General features: G+C 31.5%; 1 non-coding gene across 1 annotated transcript; it reads left to right on the top strand.

Annotated features, from left to right (window-relative positions):
• The first annotated feature begins 5801 nt into the window (after nucleotides 1–5801).
• On the top strand, nucleotides 5802–5868 carry Smp_tRNA_01245_Gln_TTG.1.1. Its single transcript has one exon. It is a non-coding gene (tRNA).
• The last annotated feature ends 3212 nt before the right edge of the window (nucleotides 5869–9080 follow it).

Below are 9080 nucleotides of genomic sequence, written 5' to 3'. Positions count from 1 at the left end.
CAACAACATTCTTTACTCCTAAAAAGGAAAAAATGGCCTAGATACAATTTTGTTTCTAGTCAATAACTGCTGTTAAATTTCTCTTGTTTTACCTAATTGATAACTAATACAATTCAAACTATGATAAATATATGTATATATGCTTCATGTATATAAAACGTGCTGCATTTGAGGATTTTGGTTTTTCTTTTGTGTATACTAATGCCTACTGATGTAAAAGCTACATTAATATCCTACAATGATGCTTATGTATATGTGTTAATCAATTCAAGAACTTTCAGTAAATTAAGAAGTGTAATAATAAATGGTATTACAATTATGTTTGTTGCCTTATGTTATATCCCGTGGAGATTTATGAATGGTAACTTTGAGAACTATTTGTGGACCAATGGGATATGTATATTTCCTATTGTATAATTGTTAAGTAACTTAACTATTCATATTCGTGTTCCTTTTATTATAAGCTTCATTTTGACCCATAGACTGTTACTATACGATTTACCATTCTTGAGTTATCCCCAGTCTACTAATTACTGTTCCTCCTATTCAAAGCCACACTTAACTGAATCTTGCACAAATATTATTTTCTATTTTATGGTATGACGTGGTCAGTTTGTTTGGTATATAAACTCAGTACATTTGAAAATAATGATTCATATTGCAGAGGCTGTTATTGATGTTTTGTACTTAACTGGTTGGGCTAGGCAGATAGCAGGACTGATAAGTACTCAAGACTGCTCATACGGCTTTTGTGTAATCATTGGGCGATCAATAAATTCACTACTCTACAACTGGCAGTCTTATCACGTTCATGTATTAAAGAGGGCACGCACTCAATCCATATAACAATAATTAATAAAATTTGATTAGCACCAGCAAAGAGTTTAGCATGATCTTGGTCAGTTAATTGTGTACAAAATCAGAACCAGATATAAATATGAGTAAGGTGTATTTTAGTGAAGTAAAAAGTCAGAAAGATGAAAAGAACAAAAGTTGAAATATTAATATCAGTAATAGCAAAAGATAAACATAAGTATTATGGTTGAAAATGGATGTTTGAATTTCGAGGAATTAAAACGACCCAACAACGTAAATACTCAAGATTGGGATGACGTTAACGAGTTAATATAAATGCGCTACTACAACTAGTTTACGAGCTATTTTAAGAACCGTCTTGAGCCATAGGTTGTCATTAATTTTTGGATACAGACTAGAAGGCTTAGGACTCCAGGTGTTATACATTCGCTTCGATAAACAAAATAAACCTGCAAACATTGACTTACAAACTGGTGTTGTAGATTGATAGAGCTCCTGCTAGCATTCGATAACTGTATGGACTATCATAACCGTTCCTGATTATCTTATAGCATGTTTTCCAATTTGTTGTTGTACTAGCCCCTGAAATTCAGTGATAGCTGACCACTTCAGTTAATGTAGGTTCACAGTTCTAAATCGGCTAATTACTTTCACCAAGATTTATGAATCCATCATATTCTAGTTTGTCGATCGATAATCAAAAAACGTTAAAGATCCTATTTTCAACCTCTAGCTGGTTCTTGGGTTTACACGACTGGAAAGCATCAAACTTAAAAAGCACCTATCCAATAATCCTTAGTTTTCAATTATTGTTGTGGTTTAAATAATTGAATTTTAGTTATTTAGTTACAGTTTCGCATTGACTCTTGACTTCTTTAGTTCGAGGAAATGTATAATATTACTAATCTTTATATAAAAATTGTAAATCAAGGACGAGAGCTTAGAGGATATGTGTCCCATAAATAATGCTTCGAATTGATCTTCTCAATCTCATAATGATTAGGATTATTTCAGGGTAACGGTTAATGAAACTTTTGAGGGGTAATGAACATACTTTCTTTTAGAAAAAAATGACGAAAAACATCTCACAGGTAACATTTATTAGTGCACTTCACTGATGATCTTAATCAGCTTACCAGATCAAATTTTACTTAGAATATCGATGATCTATTAATTAGTGCCTATGTCCACTATAATGAGTTAGTGATAACTGCAATAGACATTCACGTACAGGAACAACTTATTTAATGGGAATTTGAACGGTCATTGAATGAAACGTTTGAAACATGTATACTTCATCCTTATTGTTTGATTGATAAAATGTATTACTAAGGTAAAAATACAGGTTCAAATAAACTTCGAGATGAGAAAATGAAGACCGTCTACACAAACTGACAAAGTTAAGAAACATTAGTTCAAGTCTTTTACACCTTACTGAAAGAAGCTAAAGAAAAGAGAGTAATACAAAGGAACTTTATGCAAAACGCGAGTCAAATGTCTTTGATACCAGTAGGAAAATAAATAAAATCCCAAAATTGAGGAAAACTGTGATAAGATCTATGTTAAGATAAGAGGAAGAACCAAATGATGAAATCAGTAGTAGTAATAATAATAATAATAGGACAATAGTAATCCTGAAATACTAATCTCAATTTCTCAAAGTTTTTTTTCCATTTGTAGTATTAACACAGATTGACATAAGTAAGACCTCAAAAAATCTACTCACATCAATCAACAACAACATTCTTTACTCCTAAAAAGGAAAAAATGGCCTAGATACAATTTTGTTTCTAGTCAATAACTGCTGTTAAATTTCTCTTGTTTTACCTAATTGATAACTAATACAATTCAAACTATGATAAATATATGTATATATGCTTCATGTATATAAAACATGAATTTATTCATGGATGTCAATATTTGGATTCACTAGTAGCTTATTGATAAATCAGTCATATTCAATTATGGTATTCTCATCTGATGAGGGAATTATTTCAGAATTCTAATCGAACTTATCAAATTATTAAATACTGGAAGAAAATTACTTCTAATCGTCATAATCATAACTCTTATGATTAATGTTATATCCCTAAGAGGATTATGAATGGTAACTTTTGTGGACTATTTATGAACCAATAAGATATGTATATTTCCTATTGTATAATTGTTAAGTAACTTAACTATTCATATTCGTGTTCCTTTTATTATAAGCTTCATTTTGACCCATAGACTGTTACTATACGATTTACCATTCTTGAGTTATCCCCAGTCTACTAATTACTGTTCCTCCTATTCAAAGACACACTTAACTGAATCTTGCACAAATATTATTTTCTATTTTATGGTATGATGTGGTCTGTTTGGTAGATAAACCCAGTATGTTTGAGAATAATAATTCATATTACAGAGGCTGTTATTTGTGTTCTGGACTTAACTGATTGGGCTAGGCAGATAGCAAGACTAATAAGTACTCAAGACTACTCATATGGCTTTTGTGTAATCATTGGGAGATCAATAAATTTACTCCTCTCTGATTGACGGGATTCAGCACGTTCATATATATCAAACAGGGTATGCACCCATTCGATATGATAATTAAGAATATAATAAAGCAAATTTATAAATTATCCATAATTTATATTAAATTTAGCTTCATCTATTATGAATAATCTGAAGATGTCATATTCATAGATAGTTATTGCAATACTAGTACATATATGTAAGGAAATGTTCTGTCAGAATACTCTCGTAATTTAATTTTGAATAAAATAGATACACCTGAACAATAAATTATATTTCCAAAAATATTTGGATCACTGATTTAATTTATTGGATCACAATGATAGAAATAATAAATCTTTTCAATAATTTCAGAAATTTATTAGTTTATTGATTTATAATACTTCACTCGCAAAAAAAAATAAGTGATATTAATATCCTAGAGTGATCTTGTATAAACTGCTTTAAAAAATCTAGCAAGTACTGAACAGCTGTTTTATCCTAGTATCACGTGAATCAGAAGTACGTGTTCACTACTCTATCAATGATAAGACCCAGGATCTTTAGTCTTTCACGTCAATCCTTAACCTCTAGATCACTGGGTTGACACCGAATATTTTAAATATTCGAGTATGAAAAGTTCAAAGATCTCCATAAACGAACTATGATAATAAGTGGTGTTCTCAGATTTCAATTCTAACGATAATATAGTTCAAACACATATTATTATTCTTCATTCATTATTTACTACGACGTTCTATGCCGGTTATAGTAGAATTAATCAGGCATGTGTATGACTATGATGTAGCCATATCAAAGCATGACATCATTCTGTAAAGTAATTGCCTAGTTGAGAATTACTTGGTAGAAGTTCACAAGATAGGAGTAAACTATGATTGGAAACCTTTTTTATATATCAATCGCAGTGGTGCAGATACATTAATTTCTTACACTACACTAAAATTTGAGTTCAGTGTTATTTTATGATTTTCAATTTATGATTTCTACCATTTTTTAAGCCAAACTTCTCATTTTTAGTCACTTACTTTTATAGTTATTATTTGATTAAATCGATGTCTTTTTGCCATCTGACAATAGCCAAAGTTACAGACAGTAATATTATTAGAAACAAGTTCATGACATATTATCGTTTCCACTGTTTCACTTCTTATTGTTAGTTTCCTTGATTTATGTAATAGTTTAACTTGTAACGATCCAGGCAGATGCCAAGATATAGAAGTCTCAATTTGTCCATGAACAAATATCTGACTAAATACATCCAACTAATCTTTTTAAAACAATTACAACTGAAAAACTTATCCGTTCTATATAATATCATACACTTTCGTAATGAATTCTAATACATCGAAATAATCAAGCTTCGTTAATATTGATCAAGTCAGTCAGTGATCTTGAATGCTGTTAGACGTATGAGGGTAGTTATCACTTCCCGGCTGCCCACACTGTGGAAGGGTTCTTCTAGGGGTATCTGAAAAGAAAATTGGATTAGAAGTGGTCTTAATGGCCTTAGAGAGTAACCGCAGTGCCCAAGGGATAACTGCTTGAGGTCGGTCACATACGACCTTTTTGTAAGTAATTTTCGTGTTAGCTCCGTACTTGTTGGGACCTTACTGCCGGAGACGGAAATCCGTGGGATAAGGCGTGGTATACATCTTTAGGGTCGACCTTTTCTAACCCCACCCCTCCTTGTAGGAAAACAGCATCACTGTTGTGCTGGTTGTCTGAAGAAAACACCTTACTGCTGTCACACCTCTCTACAGTCAGTAGTAATGGAATAGATAAAAATAGTTAAAACACGTTTGTATATATATACTACTTTCATATCAGCAATATCATTAATCTTCTATTGACTTTTTCTTGAAAAATTTATTGATATTTTAGACTTTAAAAAAAATAGTAACCAAACGATTTAGTCTAAAAATAAAAACCACTTTACTTAACCGTTTTACTGTATTCAATCCATTTAATCAGCCTATATATATAATCAAAATTGTATATTTAGAAAAAAAGGAAAACGTTTTTTTTCATCTAAGAAACAAAATATAAAAAAAACAAAATGAACGACTGATTAGACTAAACTAATATGAATGAATAAATAAATAAGTGTGATTTAGAAGAGATTAAAATACGTTTTTTTTTTGCTCATTAGTTTCCTTCTTTTTCCCACTCTAGTCTAATTTAAACTCACACACACAGCCTGTCTATTATTAAGAGTATTTCCTTTCTTAAAAATTCTATTTTAATATTTTTTTTCTAAAAATATATTTTATTGTTTCCATAAATAAAATTGATTATTTTTTGAGATGGGGGGATTTTCATTTTGTTTCCTCTTTTCATAGATTTTTATTATAACGAATAAACATCAATGTTTTTTTGGGGGGGGGTCTGAAAATTGAATTAATCGTTAAAATATCAAGCGAATCTAAAAACTTCACCCTATTGCACAAGCAAGCGGCTATCAGGACTCAATGGCCGAGTGGATAACGCGATGGCGTTTGAAGCGAAAGGTACTGGGTTCGAGTCCCAGAGTGAACATCAACCCTGAGATGCAGGTACATCCAGCTGACGAGTCCGAAATAGGACGAAACGCGCGTCCAACTGGATTCCACTGCTAGCCGCTATCCATCAATCTTTGCTTACAATGCTTGTGAATTAAGGCTATATCGAGGCATGTATCGAGGTATGTACATATGCTAATTAGAGACTGACCAGTTGCACTCCTAAAAACATCAATGGTAAGATCTAAACAAACAATACTAAGTAAAATTAATTAATAGTTAGTAAATTAGCTTTTTACTGTAAGGTTGTCATATTTTACTGAGATGTTCTGTAATTAGTGCTTAAATACATTCGATTGTTCCCATTTGTGGTCTTATTCACTACACTAGTACCGTCATTCCCCACAGACTATCTAACTAAATTCTGATAACCATACAGTGAACAGTTAATTTGCAAAATAACAAGCAATTGTCTCAAACTTCACTGTTCCTTCTGTAAATATCAGTTCATCTTCTCTTATTCCATTGTTCATGCATTTTCCTACTAATTGTGCTTCATTTCAGTTCTTTCCTTATCGGTCTTCTGCCAAAATACATTCTATGTCTGACCATCGACATGCACTACTTATATGGATATAAGTAGACCACACCACAATAGTTGCTTTACCTTGGCAAAGACTACCTACATCTTTAATCATATACAAACATGAAATTATCGTAAATACGAAAGATGAATTTCATTAAGTTTTATTACAAATCATGACTGGTAAAACCATTACTTGATAATGAATTTAGAGGAGTACCTTAATGTGATAGAAATTTGGTTACAAAAAACTTTGATAACAGTATGACTATTAAACAAGGTCAATTACTTATGTTTAGAATGGTTTGCATTTTCCGTTGTTGATATCAAAAACTATAACTGATCAGTCTCCACTGATTTATGAACATTCTGAAGTAATTACCTTAATATTGCCATCTAGTCGCATAAACTTCATGCCCATTATACAAGCTAGTGGCTAGTGGATTTTGCAGTTTGGTGAATATCTCGTTAGTGTTTGCAGCAAAATACATTTGGTTCGAGCATCAGTGTGGATATCAACACTGGAATATAGGTGTATCCAACTGATGAGTCTCTAAATAATAGAAAAAGCCGTGTTCTCTATTCCACTGCTAACCACTGATCCAACGACGATAATTCAATAATTATTCTAAAATTTTATTCATCATAATAAACAAATTATAGGGGGTTTAATTCTTTTAAAAGATAAATAGCCAATCAGAATAGTCCCAAAGTTTTTGATCTAGTAAAAACCAAAGTAGTCCTTTGAAATAGTCAATCAATCAGCACATGAACAAAACATGAATGTACACCGGTTCAAATTAAAACACCTTTTTTATTAGTACAGTAAAAGATGTAAAATGATAATATACGAATCAAATGAGTTGGAATGGTGAAAATAAAGTCATTGGTAGTAGAGAATTGAAGTATAAGTCAAGGGAAAAAAAGAGTGAAATTCGAGAACCGCAAAAACTATCTACAAAGCAATTACTAAAATCCAACATTTTTGAAGAAGATATCCATTAAAACACGCAATGGATTAATAATAATAATACATTTCCCAATAGACAACTATTTCTAAGAGATTCGGAAAAAACACCTAGATTTTTGTTACATGAGTAATAAAAATATCAGTAAGGGGATTTGTGGAGATTGTAGTATTTTTAACAGTTGAACTAATGAGTCGAGTTAAATAAGTTGAATTCATGTGTTGGATTCGAGAGACTGAAGATCCTGGGTTCGAGCCCCGCGTGCGAGATCGTGGATACGCACTGCCAAGGAGTCCTACAACAGGACGAAAATGCCGTCCAATGCTTCCACGTTTTTAATAATGGACTAGCTTAGATCGACTTGTGAATTCAGCTGTTAATAAAAATATCTTAAGAATTCTAGAACTTAAACACAAGGATTTATAAAACTCTGTTAAAACTTTAATTCCTGATTTCATTTACATTCCAAATAAATTAAAGGTTATTGACAGATAATTTATTTTTTCGAATTCAAAATTATGTTGATAATGATCGCTCAGTATCGTGGATTGGTTGAAGTTAAACATTGACAGCGTTGGATCTAGGCTCAATGGTCTAGAAGTTAAACGTTCGCTCTCGAGACTGAAGGTCCCTGGTTTGAGTCCCGAGTGCGGGATCGTAAATAGACACTATCGAGTAGTCCGATACTGGGATGAAACAGCCGTCCAATGCTTTCAGATCTTCAGTGGTGGTTCAAGATTCATTGGCTCATGATTTTAATGAAACGCAACAATCTCTACAATCCCATACTGGGTTAATAATGATTCATAATAATTAGACTTATTAGCATTTGTATGTAGCTGAAAAGTTTAAGCAATGAAATGCAATATAAATTCATTTTATATTCTTCAAAAGATTGTCGTACTCAATTCGCTTACACTTCTGAAGACAACCAATTGCAGCAAATTTCTTAAATATAGTTTTCTCTCCACTTATTCCCTCATTAGACTTTCGATACCATGACCTAATTTCTCAGACTTTTTAGAGAGTTGCATAATTCAAAAATATATCAGTATTTTTAAAGACCATAAGCAATCGCTACTAGTATGTAGTTTCTGTCAACAATACAAGTAATCGGTAGAATGTTACAGACTTCAATAGACACTGGGATGAAAAGATTTTTCCATTATATTCTAATACTAAAAGATGAGAAATATTATTAAAATTTTAAAAGTATTTGCAATATTTGTAGATGACATTTGTCAAGAATTAATCTCAGTTGATAACTCATTGAAAACCAGAAAGAACTGTATAGCTAACTTATCCTATTAACCCAAAACGATAAAAACCAATCAGTACCTACTGTTTAAAAGTTACATAGTGTTATCCCTGTATACATAAATCAAAAAGTCAAAAACTCCATATCAAATAGTTCAATTAATTAGACGGGCATTCTTCAAAGTCAGCAATGTATAACAGATCCATCACAGTTCGTGAACCAAAGACATTTTTACGACAGTACCTACACTCAATAACGATGAAATAAACTATAAAACTAGTTTCATTATTCAGTATTTTGCTGTAAACGGATTACCTCTTTTAACTGTAGACCTTAAATTGATATACAAAAGTTTAAAATCCAAATATAAATCAAATAATAAAATTTTACACGGAATTATTTGGTAAAAAGTTGAATAAAATGTGGAATTTGACCGA

Source organism: Schistosoma mansoni, chromosome 7, assembly GCF_000237925.1.
Source record: "Schistosoma mansoni strain Puerto Rico chromosome 7, complete genome".
NCBI lineage: Eukaryota > Metazoa > Platyhelminthes > Trematoda > Strigeidida > Schistosomatidae > Schistosoma > Schistosoma mansoni.
Note: the sequence above shows the minus strand (reverse complement) of the source record. Positions and strands in the feature narration are given on the sequence as shown.